The sequence below is a fragment of the Erithacus rubecula genome (assembly GCF_903797595.1).
Source record: "Erithacus rubecula genome assembly, chromosome: 19".
Lineage (NCBI taxonomy): Eukaryota > Metazoa > Chordata > Aves > Passeriformes > Muscicapidae > Erithacus > Erithacus rubecula.
In genome coordinates, this window is record NC_136671.1 from 11475462 (window position 1) to 11490715 (window position 15254).

The 15254-nt window shown below is 47.6% G+C and overlaps 1 long non-coding RNA gene across 1 annotated transcript in view; it reads right to left on the minus strand.

Annotated features, from left to right (window-relative positions):
* Positions 1-4720: 4720 nt before the first annotated feature.
* LOC306810314 overlaps positions 4721-15254 on the minus strand; it is a 46367-nt gene continuing 35833 nt past the window's right edge. The window contains exon 4 of the long non-coding RNA XR_013776432.1: positions 4721-5054. This is a non-coding gene — a long non-coding RNA (uncharacterized lncRNA). The remainder of the gene's footprint in view (positions 5055-15254) is intronic.

Sequence of the window (15254 nt, forward strand, 5' to 3'; positions counted from 1 at the left end):
TCTGATCCTGCTCAGTGGCACCATCCAAGCCAGCATTCCTCCCCCAGGGCTCTTCCTGAGCGCTGTCTTTGGTCCCTTTGCTGCACTTTACCAACAGCCTCTAAGATAATTAGCAGTCATCAGATGAGAATTAATTTTTAACAAATTTCTCCCTTCGTGGGAGAGGGAGTGGAAAGCTCAGTGAATGGCAGGAAAAGTCTGTGCAGGGAGTGACGACAGGTCCTTTTATCATCCTCTGAAAAACAGAGACATTACCAAGGATTTATTTACAGAAGCTCGGAGGAATAAGGGAGATGCTGTCAGCTCCTTAAGGCAGAGACTGGTTTTGGTTATTGTCTCTCCTTTGCTTGCACAACACTTGGGCCGGGGGGCTCCTGGTACCAGAGGAAACCTCCTGCTGCAGAACAAGGAACATCTGATGGCAAGTGCTGAGAGGGATGCCCAGACATCTCCTGAGGAGGAGGAAGCAGGTCAGGATGCAGGAGATGCCCAATCCAGCCTGGCATTTGGAGCTGGAGGAGCAGAAGGTGGGAGCTGCATCTCTGTGCACGGAGGGGGCACAGCACACAGATCCTCCTGTGACTCAGCTGCAGAGCAGGGAGATGGTGCCGAGCGTGGCCAGCTGTGCTCCAGCTGTGCCCCAGCTGTGCCCCGCTGCCCTGCATCGCCTCAGGGTCACGACTCCCCAGCCGGGTGCTCAGGAGCACCAGCAGTTGTTTTTAGTAGGAGCCAGCATCATCTGCAAATAGCTTTGCTCTGGCTCTGCCTTGCTTCGGCTCCCTCAGCAGCGGGCAGCCACAAGGGTTTTGCATCCCTTGGATCATATATTGCCCAGAAAGCTGATTTAGTGCAAGCTGCCCTTATCTCATCCATTAAACGTGCAAGTGAATTGACCTACTCCCTGATCGTAAAACATCGCTACAATTGCTGGCTGGGAGAGGGCGTCAGCCCCTTACTCAGCTCCTTATCTCCACTTTACCAACCAGACTCTTAGTAAATCCATTATTTTTCAGCATTAATTCATGAGACGGCCATTAGCCAGAATTCTGTGACTGTACAAACAAGGGCAAAAGCAGTTTCCACCTTTCAATTATACCATGGTCATTTCCCAGAAACCTGGGAGTAAGGCTTCTCATTCCAATCAGGAAGGGTGTAATTAAGGTCCAGAACAGCTTTCAAAAATCTCTTCAACTAGACAGCTAAACTTAGACAATAAGTCCACAAAGGAAAAAGGACGAGTTGCACATAGCCTAGAAATAAGAGGAGGAGAAGAACAAATATTTTTTTTCCTCAGGCAAAAGAAAACCTGTGAAATCTACATTTTAAGACCTTCCAAAAATTAAGAAATACAGCCTGCAGTCTGCAAGCAACCACTGACAGGTTTAGATGTGTATGCTCAGGCTCTGCCTACTGTATTCTATCAAGGATCATCAGGAAAAAAACACTGACCTCTGTGTTGAGGGAGCACAACACCCATCCCGGCGGCTGCCGGTGCTGTCAGCCCCGCTGGATGTGCTGGGCCATTACCGTGCATTAGCGCTGTCACACACATTTACACACAAGCCATGATTGCTGCCTTTCAGGTCAGTGATAAAGCTGCTCTGGAGAAGCAGATTCGCAGTGGGAGATGTACCCTTGGGCCAAAGAATCATTAAATTATCAGCGTCAAGAAACCTCCTGCAATGGGACTTGACAGCTGTACAGTACTAGGCTGAAGCTGTTTACTGTGGATTTTTTAAACCTGGCTTACACTGAATTTTTTTCTCCCCCTCTGAATAATTTCCCATCATTGCTGAGTCTGATCACCTTGCATATCCCTGTGCTGCCACAGTCCTTCATCTCCTCCTCAAAATAAGTAGTGCCCATGGGAAGAGAGCTTTCAATCTGCTTGGACAAAGAATGGGAGAAATCATAGAAGTATTAAGCTTGGAAAATACCTAAATATAGGATTCCTTTTGCTGAGATTCAAGGCATGGAAATATTAAATAACCTGCCAGAGCACACTGGGAAGCTGTGCTACATTGCCTGAGGGCCTGCCTCACATTCTAAGAGAGATGATCTCTATTCCTGTGGAACAGAATATGCTCACTGTTAGCTCGGGAAGTACAGATGCCTGTAATCTGTCTTTTAAAAAGGGCTTTTAATGACCAGGAAACAGCACAAAGATCTGAGCTTGCCTTATAAACCCGAACCACGTACTGTCTGTAAGCACAGCATTCCACCTCCCCTCAACTCCGTGGTCTCTAGGTGAGGGAAAACGAAGAGAGTTTATTTTATCTTCCCTGATGGTGGTTGGTAATGACCTGCGAATTTGTGTCATGTGTGGGTTTTTTCTTTTTTTTTTTTTTGTTTTTTTGCAGGCTGTAAAACAATTAGGCCTGGTCCCCAGCTAGAGCTTTGCTCCTTGTGTCTGGGAGGGTTTTTGTGCTTGCTGCCGGGGAGCACTGGGTATCTGGGAGCTGTAAAGATGTCTGTGGTTTTATTGCTAGGTTTTTACAAACCTCAGGTTTGTGTTTTTATTATGATTGCTGCTGTGAGGACGTTAAAAAAATATCGTGTTTCTCTTTGAGATTACATTTCACTCTGTTGATCTTTCTCCTGACGTTTCAGGCAGTTGGGGGATAGTGGCAAAACCTGCAGGGTAAGCAAAGGAGATCTCCTTCACCCCAAACCCTGCCTTTGCCAAACTGGGGAGGCACAGGATGTTTCCATTTATTAAATTAACATAAACTCAGGCTGGTGAGAAGCAGTGCCTGGAACAGAGCAGGGCTTGCTGTGATGCTAACAGCCCAAGACAGTCCCATTTTCCCTCTCCTGTTAGAGCTGCTGAATCTTTTCCCAGCCTTCTTTTTTGCTCAGCCAAACCTTATCTAAATATTCTGTTCTTGGGGCAACAGACAAATTACACAGCTGTTTAACAGTCACTGTTTCAGGCCTGTTTTCAGACTGCAGGGTTGTGTTTCAGATTGATCAGCCAAATGATATACAAAGAGGAAATCTCTCCCTCCCATCTCTTAGCTGAGACTAATGGTGAAGCTGAGATGTGGAGATGTGCTGGCATTTGGCTGCTGTACAGCTGTATCAATTCTCTGTTCTCACTAGTCAGGGGAATTCTAACATCTTTTCACATTGCCTTAAAGATACAGAATTGGTTTCCATCAGCTTGCTGAAAAAAACCAAAAAAGGCACATAGAAACCTGCAGACTTGAAACCCACGGTCAGTCTCAGCTCGTATCTTTTTATTATGTTCACTTTCAAAGGACCCCAAAGAACTTGGCAGTTATTAAGGAGGTGGTGATAGAGCTGTAAATTACATGGCAGTGCCCTGCAAAGAGCCAGTTTCAGTATTTGGAAAGAAGAAAGCTAAAGTCAATTTACTGTATGAGCTGTTGCAAACGCTCAGAATTTCTGATTGATAGGATAAAGATGGGAGCAATTTAGGACAGAACAATTTTTGATGTTGGGAGTTATCCTGGATTATTTATTATCAGAGATGGTTCATTCCAGGCACTGATAATGACAGGGCTGTAGTCACCAAGTCTCAGCCTTAAATAAACTATTTATGTGTGCCATTAAAATGCTGTTGCTCAAGTCCTCAGCAGATTTGGCTGGGATGGATTCTGAGATAACACTGGCATGAGTGGCTGCTTGACAAATTGTCTGGAGCCTTTGCAGGGTTCAGGGTGCTAGTTTTCCTTCTGCTCTGTGACCTTTTATCAAGGCAGTTCCCTTCTCTCTTTTTGCCCATCTCCTGCCTGGCTGGGGCTGCCTCAGGCTGTACAAATCTGCAGCGCCTGGAACAGCAGGATGGGGATGTTGGTAGAGGCTTCTTGGCAGCAGAGGGATGCCAGCAGCAGATAATCACCAACTGCAGTCATTGGGTTCAAATAAACACAAAGCTGCTCCGGCAGAGACAGTCTGTGCCCTGAACAGACTCTCTGTGAGCCCTTGCTGACAGCAGATCTGTCCCTGGGGCAGGTTCTTCCCTGGGGCACGAACAGTGCCGGGCTCCGGGGAATGTTTGTGAATAAATCCAGAGAAGATATAAAGCTTTGTTTTTTGTTTTGTGTTTTTTCCATGCAGGGTATGGTGGTTTGGCATCTGTCAGGCAAACAGATTAAGAACAGATGAGGAAAAATGTGAAACCCCGTTGATCTCCAAGGGATTATTTCAGAAACACGGGGAACAAATGCATGCTGGATTCTGGCCCCTGCTCTTACGTCCTTTCTGCAGGTACAGCCCCAGACGTGTTTTGTACTGGTGAACAGTTCTGTCCCTGTGCCTTGGGCACCGCCAGTCTGCCCCTCTTATGCTGCTGTCCCTCCCAGCCCCCACTTCAGGCCTTACCTGGGCTGTACCAGGGAACTACTTGGGGTTCCTTTCCCTGCAAAGTGAGGGGCAAGGGCTGCCCCCGCCCTGAGCCTGCAGGCACAGCGACCCCTTCCTTTGTCCATGCTGGAGCTCTGATGCTTGGCTTATTGTCCCTCTTTAAAGCCAGCTCAGGTCACCAACATCCCCGAGCGCGTTCCCGATCCCATCCCGAGCGCGTCCCCGAGCGCTCCAGCAGAGCGCAGTTCCGCCCGCAGCCAGCAGAGGGCCCCCGCCGGCCGCGCACAGCGCTGGGAGCGGCTACCGCGGGAATGGGTCGGGAAAAATTCGGGAATGGGTCGGGAATAGTTCGGGAATAGTTGTGGATCGGCCGCGCACGGACATTGGGACAGCTTGGGATGGACTCTGAGGAAAACTAAAAGTTCAGCCTCAGGGAAGAGCCGGAGAAGAGTGCAGAGACCTTTGAAAATGCTACACCCACTGCATTATGGAAACCCATCCAAGTTACATCCAATCAGTGAGCACTTATCTCTCAATCCCCCCTTCTTTAGGGCACCCATAGACAGAAAATGGAGTCAGAATAGTTTAAAGCTATGTACACCACGTCTGTGCTCAAGAAATAAATCAGTTCCTGAGTTCCTGAGTGCTGCTGTGGGACATGCCCATGGTGCCTGGATGAGCCTGGGTTTTGGTCAACTGGTTGCTTCTTCCTTTCTGACTGTGCTCTGTATTGCAAAGAAATATGGATTTTACTCCTGGGCCACAAAGGAAATTTTGGTCTTAAATGAGCCATCGAGCCAAATACCTGGAGCTGGAAAGGGAGCACAGAGAACGTGCAGAGAAACATAGCTGAGTCTTTGGAGAAAATGCTGCTGCCTTTCACCACAAATGGGTCTCAACAGAGCTCTCCTGAGGAATACCTGGATGGCATGGATCCTTCCAGGATGGAAGCAGCACTTTGTGGGCTGTGTGGTGCTGGAGCTGAGCCTGGACGTGGCCTGTGGACTCTGCACCTCACTGGGGCTCCCATGCCCACCTTGGCTCTTGCCAATATTGCAGGAATAACCAGGGCCACGGGGCTCCTTCACGGATCCCTGGCTGCCTGTAACTGGGACCAGCTGTAGCAGAGCACCCAGGAGGTCCCACTCGGCTCAGCAATTAAAACTCTCTCCATCTCAGAATCAGCACAAGCACAACAACTTCAGGGATACATTTTCAGGAGCAGAACCAGTATGTGGCAGCTGAAGTGCCTGGCTGACCAGGGAGAGATGAGGTACAGCCAACATCCAGGTGGACTTTGGGTCCATGACAGAGGCCAGACCCCTCACTGGCCATAAAAGTCCTACATTAAGCTTTAAAGATTTGTTAGCTGTAATTAAGCAGCTTTCTGGTCCCATCAGCTAGATGTAACAATCCCTCCTAGCCCATTAACAAAAGGAGCTGGCAAGCCTGGATTTGATGAGTGACTGAACAATATGAAGAGGTGGTGATTTGCTGGCAATGTGTTAAAACAGGCAACAAATCAGCTGGCAACCTGCACTGGACTGAAACAAAATCAAAGCAAGAGACAGATGACTTTGAATGGGCTCCAAAGGTCACAGAGAAACAAGCAAAAACTGATAAAGTTCACAGGAAAACAGAGTGAGCAGAAGGAGCACTGCATCTTCTTGGCACTGGGAGCAGTTGGCATCCGACTTGGAACGAATGTATTTCTGAGTTAAAAAAATACATTTATCTGGAGGGAAGCTGCAGGCATAAAACCCAAAATGAACTGGTGCATGTGAGCTTGGCTGTTGCAGCACAGGGAGAACGTGCAGGGACTGTGGCACTGGCAAAGGCATTGCTGTGGAGCTCCAGTGCCACAAGGATGGTGACAATGGGGACAGAATCACGGTGGCTGTCCCCCATGGTGGGTGCAAGGGGTCACAGCTGCAGAGCTGTAACTGCACCCCAGGGGTGCTTCACTCTGTCCCATCAGTCACAGGTCAGGAGGACAATGCAGAAGAATCAGTTCCAGCATTAGAGCTCAGAGTCTGATGGTCCTTACATGGGGCAAGATAGAACCACGCATGAGAAAGAAGCAAAAAAGTCCCTTTGCACTGAGGATGCACCAAAAAGTGCACTTTCCCAAAGTGGAAAAAGCACTGCCAGGCCAGCACAAGGAGTTCAGAACATCCTGGAGGTGGGATGAAGATCCTGGGGGTGGGATGCCTGGAGCAGAGGAGGATGAGTGTTACTTGGTACTTTCCTAATTACAGGATCTGCTTAGCTATTTTAAGCCATGTTCCATGCAATATTGAAACACACAAGTTTTCATCTTTTGGCAGTTTGGTTGGTACAGCATCTAATTATCCCTGCAGCTTGGGGATGGTAGAAAATGCTTTTCAGACACCCAACAGAGATAAAATAGGTAGAAAATGTGCAAGCATTTCCTTCTCTCTTGGATTTTGGCAAGGGCAGAATCCAGCTCCCACAATAACTCTTGTACATTTGTCTTAGTATTTGCATTAGGAAGCATCTGTAGGAGGCTTGGAGCAACCAAGCCCAGAGAAATGGGAAACACATAAGGGAATGGTTTGTACCAGTTCCTCCCAGTGCTGTGACATGAAGAATTCAACTCGGTGTATGAGTTGCAAACTTCCTTTAGTTCCTGAGGGGTTGGAGCTCCTGAGGGTATCACCTTCCTGCAACCTGCAATCTTCAACCTGGACATCAGAAATACCCCAGTCCACATGCCAAACCAGGAGTTTCTGATGGCCCCAGCTGATGGCACTGGGCTTTTGGGATCCATGGAGAGACCTGGATGAAGATCCCAGCCTGAATGTCTAGGTTTTGTAATGCAGAAATATCCTATATCCTGCAAGGCTCTGCATGTCCCTGCTGTGGGGTTGTGGGGGGTCCATGGGAGGGAGGGATTGTAGCAGTGCTGTCTGGTTTGGGTGGAGGAGTGGGTGGTGGATGATGCCATTTCCAATTCCTAGCAGGAATCTGGATGTGTCTGTGCTGGGAAATTGCAAAATAGAACATTGTGCTAATTAATGCCAAACAGGAGGGGTTTGAATATACATCATCAGAATAACCTTTAGCAACCACTAGATGCCTTCCATCCCTGAGTGTCTCATAAAGAATTCACGTTTATTACGTGGCAATGGAAATACATCTTGAGAACAACCATGATGCCCAGTTAGGATTGAATTGTCCAACGTGCACAGAATGAAACACCCTCCATTCATTCACACTCTGGGAGTGCTGGTTTCACCACTGGCAGCCCTCTGCACTAACTAAAATACCTCTGAGCCAGTCCAACAAGTTTTTTTCCTCAGGTTTGTTTCTCCATGGTGTAACCACAGATCGTGCTCTATGGAAAGCTTTGAGCCTTGAAAAGTCTAGAGTTACTGTAGGTTGCAGTGGTTGGATTTGATCCTAAAACAATGAAACCAAATGTGAAAAAGACACAGATGGCTGTCACCTCTGTGCCATTTGGAGTGGGGTTTGGTTTCCAGCCAGGCAGCCCCATGCCACAGTTATGCAAATAAAGGCAGCAGAGCTGGCTGCAGGGGAACACTCACCTCTGACAGGCTGTGGCACCAGGGATGAAACAGCAGAGGGATTTCAGAGAGGGCAGAAAGGGCACCACACCTGAAGGACAGAGGATTTAAGGACACAAGGTCATCACATCCTGACTTCACTTAAGGAAAAGGAGGTTTTGCTGTGGCTCCTGAGGTACCTGGATTCTGAGAGCCCTTCCCTGGGAGAGCTCAGTGCCTGTCCTGAGAAACATCAACTCCTTGGGATGGGCACACACGTGGAGTTCAGCCCAACTAACAACCAAGAGAGGCAGAGAAGGGATGAAAGGAGGAATGAGAAGAAGCCATGGGAAAAGAATTCAAATTGCCTTAACCCAGAGTGCACTGCCAAGGTCTAGACCTTGAATTCAGTGTGGTGTAAGGGGATGTAAACAAAACTGCATCCTCTGACTCCAGGGCTGGATTTAGTCCTGCCATGGATTCCAAGAAGACACAAAGGGGTAACACTGGGCTTCAACCTCCCATTAAAAATGCTCTTCTCCAGTGAGACACTAGTAATAGAGCAGATATCTCTGATAATTAAACTACTAATCAACCCCTTTTAAAAACTGCCTGATGGTTCCCATCTCAATCTCCTGTGAGGATGGGGAGGCTTAGAAATTTAATACAATTCTGTGGTTGAGTTAAACATCAGGCAGGTTTCAGACTGTGCTTTACTAGAACCAGATGAATTTCTAAGCTCAAAATCCAGCATACAGAATGCTGATTAAGTTTGATCTGGTGACCATCTGTCCTTGTGTTTGTAGTATGAGTAGCTAAATGAAATTCTGGGAAAAAAAGGGTTATCTTAAATACACACAGGATAAAGCAAATTGAAGAAAGCCCCTTTCACTGTTGCTATGTGAATCTTCTCAGCAAGAGGGGAAGATTAGGTTAGACTCTGAAGTTACATATGCTCAAGTTCAGTTTTTTGGACTCTCAGAAGCTGAGACATCAATCTGTAACTTTTGCTTGAATTGCATCTTGTGAATTTTCATTTAACTGCACACTAAACCCAAGCAGACACTCAGCTGAGTTCTGTAGTGAGAAATGTTTCACGGCCACTGAAAGTCAGTGTCTTGGAAGGTTCAAATTGGTGCAGCTCAGTGCAATTTCCCTTCTTTTCCACCTTGTCTTGGGCCAGTAATCACCCCAAATTGCTCCCCCACTCCTTCATGCTTTAATCTATCTATATCTATTGATTTACCCATCTTTTTTACTTAGATAGAGCAAGTGAAGACAAATTATGAGTAATAGCTCAATAACCAACCAAAGTTCAGCTAAGAGCAGAGGTGATGGCTGCCAGACTTTTTTTTTTTTTTTTCCCCAATCATAATGGAAATTTGCTGGAGAAAAGAACAGTATGATAAATGGTGGCATAACATAATGCCCTCCTTTGAAGAGAGCCAGCTAAGAGGCTGGGCCCAGATGCAGACTGAATAGGGAAGAAGAGAAAGTATTGGGAAATGCAGAAAAATAGCTCTGTGGGGATGACAAATGCCAAAACAGACAGTGCTCATCAGCTTTTGAACGGAAATGGATTCTAACATGCAAAGGCACCAGCTTGGGTCCCCAAGCCCCATCTCAAGCCACTGCCTCCTTCATGTGCACCACAGGGAGCACAAAGCAAACCCAAATGCAGTCTGTGTCCTTTGCCAGCCTTCCCCAGCTGCCCAAGGCACTTTGCTCTTTGCAATGGAGGGTATCTGCTCTTTTAAAGGAGTTGTTCACATGTCAGCACGGCAGCCTGTGACCAGCAGAGATGCTGAGGGTGGCTGCAGGGCTTGGGCTGGGGCAGGACAGCTCCACAAGAGGAGGCAGCTCAGCAGAAACCACAACAAACCCATCTGGCTGAGGTTTGGGGAGCTCCTTGGGTGGGGGAAGCTCTCTGCTACTAGGGGAGCTGCCTGTTCCAGGTTTTCCCACTGCTCACCCCGAGCCTGGCTGCTTGATCTGCTGGTAAATGGGAAAAGTCTGCAGCTGGGATGCTTTTTGGGGGATGAGAGAGTCATGAGAAGTCCCTTGTGGGGGGGCATGAAAGGAGTTTGGCATGAAAAGCCAAGCAGATGTGTTTGAAAGTCCATGTTTATTGTCTGGCTGGCTCTGGTGAGTCCCTGCATCCCCAGGCACACGCTCCTGCCTGGGTTAATGTTCACTTGAGGTGCTCCTTCCCAAAGGCTGGGAGGGAGGTCACACACACACTACCTGTGCAAATGCATCTGGCTTTGATAAACCTTTGTTTTTAGTGTTCAAAGGCTCCAGATGACACAAGGAAAGCCAAGCATTGGGATCCTTTCTACCTCAGAAAACCCTAGGAAAAGGATTCAAACATTGTTTGGACGTCACAGGGCTGCATCTCTGCTTTTTACGTGGCCCTTTCCTTTGTATTTTCATTTTCTTTGTCAAGTTTAAAGAGACGCTTGTTTTTCTTGCTAATTCTTTCCTCCCGGGTGCTGATAGGGATCTCTGTAACATGAGGCCAGCTGGAAGAAATTCAAACTGCTTTCTAAATGTTGTTATGATAGAGTGTGGGGGACGTGCCTTTGAAGCTGCTGGGCTCAGGAGAAGTTAGGGGCAATTAAATTCTCTTTCTGGAAAAAATTTGGAGCCCCTACCTGTGAAAACATGGACCACTAGCTGGTATCACCCCATGCCAACCTCTAGGCAAAAGAAAACCTAAGTAGGTGCTACTCAAGTGATGTTTCTGCATCCTGGGGGGATGAGAGCCTTGGGCACAGTCATGCCCTGGTGCAGGGGATGCTGCAGCCTGGCTGGGCTTGAACAGTCAAGTTCAAGTGGAGGTGTGAAGGTGCACTGATTTGTGCTTCACATCTCAAATTAAACCTTCTTTTAAACCAGGAGAAGGAGCCAGGGAATCCTCTCTCTGCCCTCTTGCTTTAAACAAAGGTAAATATTTTCAAGTCTCTCACTGAAAGCAGAATCTGTTTCTGGCAAACTTGTGAGACAAGTCAAGGCATTCCCTCTCTCTCCTTCCCAGCTCTGTCTGCAGCCTGGGTTGAAAATGCCCATGGATCAGGGCTCTGTCAGTCCCATGGATGCCCTTCCACCTGGCACACATTGTTGTTAGCACCTTGGCAGAGATAAGGGAGGCAGAAAAAGAGAGGAGCCCTCTAGGGAGGAGATACTCAGCCTAATGTTTATATTACTGATCCAGTCCTAGTGTAGGGAAAAAAACTAAAAAGGAAATAAAGGCTTTGCTCAGAGCCAGACTTTCAGAAAAGCCCAGTGGTTTATGGAGTGCTGGCCTTTTTTGAAAATCTGGCTTCAGTCATGGCTACTGAGCCCTTACAAGTTTTTTCTTCAGAGGAGAAAGGACTCGATGGGACTCGGGCACGGTGGGAGGCTGACAAGCCCTCATGAAAGACATTTGAACTGTGTGGGGCCTTGGAAGCAACATGAAGAGACAGCAAGAGCCCTGAGGAGCTGGAGAGGAAGAAGCTGCACATGGTCTCTGAGAATCCAGGTCTGCTGGGCTTCACTCCCTCCTCTCCTTCCCTTTGTAGCTGTTTCCTGCACAGACATTTTCTACAGGCATTTCCTGGGAAGGCTGCACAGCCAAAGTTGCATTTAAATTTTCTTTTTTTGTTGTTGTTGTTTTTTCAAACCACATTTTTTCAGAGTTAGAGTGTGTGTGTGGAGCACAGAAGTACAATAAGAATGCAACTTTATCTGCACGGACAAAGCATAAGCAAGTCACAGCCAACTCTAACAGACTCTACATCAAATCCCACAATCTCTGAAAACACACAGTGGCAAAAGCAGCATGCTGCCTGCCTGGAGGAAAGAAAGCAGAGCTTTCCAGGGCTCTGCTCCATCATTCCCTCCTTTCCCCAGGAGGGAATGCAAAGCCCACAGCAAAGCAGGTGCCCTCTGGCCACCTCCTGGCCCTGGGTGCTGTGACAGCTGCTGTCATCACCCTGTGCTTCCACATCCCTCCTCTCTCCACCCACCTGCTTGCTCCTGCCTTTTCCACGATGGTGGGAGTGTTTTGGAGCAGGAATGGTGTGTTCATGTGAGTGTGTAGCAGTTTTTGTAGAGGGGCCCAGTTTCCTGGCTGAGGGCTCTGAGTGCTCCAGTATCCACATCTCACTGGACACTACAATTCCCTGCCTTGGAGGAGAAAGTTTGGGGCCATTTTCCCTCTTCTTTGGCTACAGGGAGGCTTGGGAATAACCTCCAGTAGGGATGGATTCACCCTTCTGTGCCTGCAGTGCCTGGGCTGGGTAAGGCTCCCTTTGTGGGAAGGTTTTAGGATAAACAGACACAGCTCTGAGGAATGAGAAATCCTTGTTCCTGCCCCACAGGATGGGGAAGCACTGGAACACCAGCACCAGGGACATCTAATTGCTATAAATAATGGCAGCTGCAAATGGAGAAATCAGACAAACAGCTTTGGCTCTGCCTGGTCTCTCTTGTCTCCACAGATGAACAAAACTAGGGAGATGTTGAAGAATTCTAGTGCCAAGGCAGGGCAGGAGGGTTTGGAAAAGAAAAATATCCCTCTTGATATCTCCTCTATGCATGATGCTTTATGAGGGTCAGGCATAAGAACTGAAGTCCATCATGACCCCACACAAGAAATGATACCATGTTGGCCCAAAGGATGCAGTTGAGATCTGCCAGCTAATTATTTCATTAGTAATTTTAAATTAATGACTCAGCCAAGGATGAGCACACCCAGCTGTGACACCTGTAATTGAAACGACGCAGAGAACAGGATGAATATCCCCAGATAAAATCCAGGGAAGGCACTCCTGCTGCTCTCCCTGATTGAGCCTCTCAAGACAAGTAACAACACAGAGCAGCAGCCCAGGCTGAAACTCCCACGAGCAATTAAGCAGAAGGAGAATCCTGGCAAGAACACTGGCAGGTGAACGTGTCCTAAAAACAGCCAGGGACCACTGAGGACAGAACCACCCTGAGCTGTGCTTCACATCCATCCCTCCTGAAATCACACTGAGTGATCCTCAGCCCCACATGGGCTGTAATTCCTCCTCATACCAGAGGTGCCCAGTGAATCTCATACCCCTTAACTCCATCAAAACCCAAGATTATGGAGCAGCAGGAATATGGAGCAGCCTCCAGAACTGCCACCCTCAAACCCCAAAGTACAGAGTATGTTTCAGAATAAAAGCAGTTTGAGCAGTGTCAGCTCTGCCTGTGTTTGTTTCTATGGAAAATTGTTCCTTTAATGTGAGTCATGGGAGTAATTAAGGGATAAATAGCAGCACTGCAGTTCGTCAACACGCTGGTGCCATTGCAAAAGCAAAGGGAAGTGTACACATTCCTGCAGAGACACAAATCCAGCCAGGGCTGGCAAAATAACTGCTCCCATCTTTTGGGCTTTGGCAGTCTCCTCTGCTGCTGGGCTGCTGAGGATCAGGAATGGCCCTGCTGATGTGATTTACCAGAGAATCTGGGAGGTTGGTTCCATTTAGTCAGGACACACAAGAAAGGGACCAGTGCAGGAACACAACCTCATAAAATGGGGCAAGCTCAGATGGCTGCTGTTTGTTAAACTTGACAGCAAAAGAAAAACATATTGCACCTTTGCTGATTTTTCTTAATTTTTTTTTTCTTTTTTCCTTTAGGATACGCTGAACAAAAGAAAGAGCTTGCAGATGTTGCCTGTAAAAGCACTGACTGAATGGCAACTGTGACAGTGCTGTTCCAGCCCTCCCTGTGAGATCACCAGGGCTGCAAATCCAGCCAGCACAGGTGGAATTTGGAGGTGGAAGGGCTGTGGGATGGGGCACTGACTCTTGCCAGGTGTAAGAGGGAATCTCCATCCTGGCCATTTGGCTGAACCAGCACCTTTTCAGGCTGGCCTAAAGGTTTTAGCCAAGAAGCTTGTGTGCAGAAAAAAGATTTATCAGAGCCCTTTGGTGCTTCTAGACCCACCTGTGTGGCACCAAGGAGCTCCACCAGGGCATGGCCATTCAAATGGCTCCAGGCTGGTGGTGCTCAGCAGCCCAGATGGCTCTGGAGGAGATTCCTGCATCCTCATTCCTTCTGCCCAGCAAAACCCAGCCCCACCAGCCCCTCAGGGCTTCTGGAGGGTCACTGGCAGCAGCTTTGGAGGGGGATCTGAGGAAAACCTTGAAGAGTAGTGAGTGCCAGGACTGCTCTGCATTTGCACCTGTCCATGTGGAAAGACACATTCTCAGCTGAAATCCATCCTGTGGCCCCTTCCTCTCTATTCCTTTCTCCTTAGTATTTGCAGATGATTTCAAGCAACTCAGTTTTCCATTCTCTAATGAGCAATTTAAATGCTGAAGGGCAGTGCCTCTGATGAAGGCCAAGGGAGCTGTGACAGTTTATGCCAGCTGAAGCTTTGCCTTTAAGTAAATGTTTTAAACTTTCCACTAAGGAGTCTAAAATAAGCCATAGCATGAAACATTAAGAGCAAAGAATGAACTCTGGAGACCAGAGGGATTTGGGAAATGAAATGAGATCCATCTTGCTGGCACATTTCCCCCCCTTGTCTATTTTTGGAATTTAAAAAATTCCCCCAGATTTGTCTTTTACAAACCAGCCTTTTGTTCAGTGAGCAGCACTGAGCAGTGTCCTGATTCACAGAGAGCAGGTGAGCTCTGGCAAGGCAGGATGCAAAATACAGAGCTGGAAACTATTAATATCTTTTACTGCTGGAAGAGCTTGGCACAGGTGCTGCTTGTTTTCTTTAAAGGGGTTTTCAGCTGTGCGACGTGCAAGCAAATAGGAGAGGAACAAGATCTCAAGTTGGGGAGCAGAGCAAGTTGTGATGAGCCCAACTCTTCTCCAGGGCACTGTGATCCCTGCCAGGAGTGAGGAGGTTTTCCTGGGGGATTATAGATGGTTTGGCCATGCAGGGTGTGTTCACACAGCTCTGCTCAGCAGACAGGCTCAGGAAACCTGGGCTCTAACTCCTGACTGTGGGATTAACTTTCAAGGGGACTCCAGGGTGTCACTTAAAGCCCAGTTCCCTCTGGCTTGCAACCACACTTTCCACAGATTTTAAATGGAGCAGGGGATCTTTGTTGCTTCTGAAAACTGAACTTCCAAACACTTCACTCTCCCTATGTTTAAAACAAGAAGGAGAATATTTTGAGATTAGTGGATAAGAACACCTGGGAGCACTAATACCTATGTGCCCTGCCAAGATACTGGGAGATTAAGCAAATATTTTGAGGGCTGTAAGATCTTATGAGGTGGGTATGGGGTTGTTTAGTATATCAAGGATATATTTTTCTCCCTCCTTTCATTTTTTTTCCACAAATGGAAGAACTCAGGCAGAAAGGGGGGCTACTGAGATTCATGAAGGGAGTCTAAATTGAAAACAAAGATCACACCTAATGG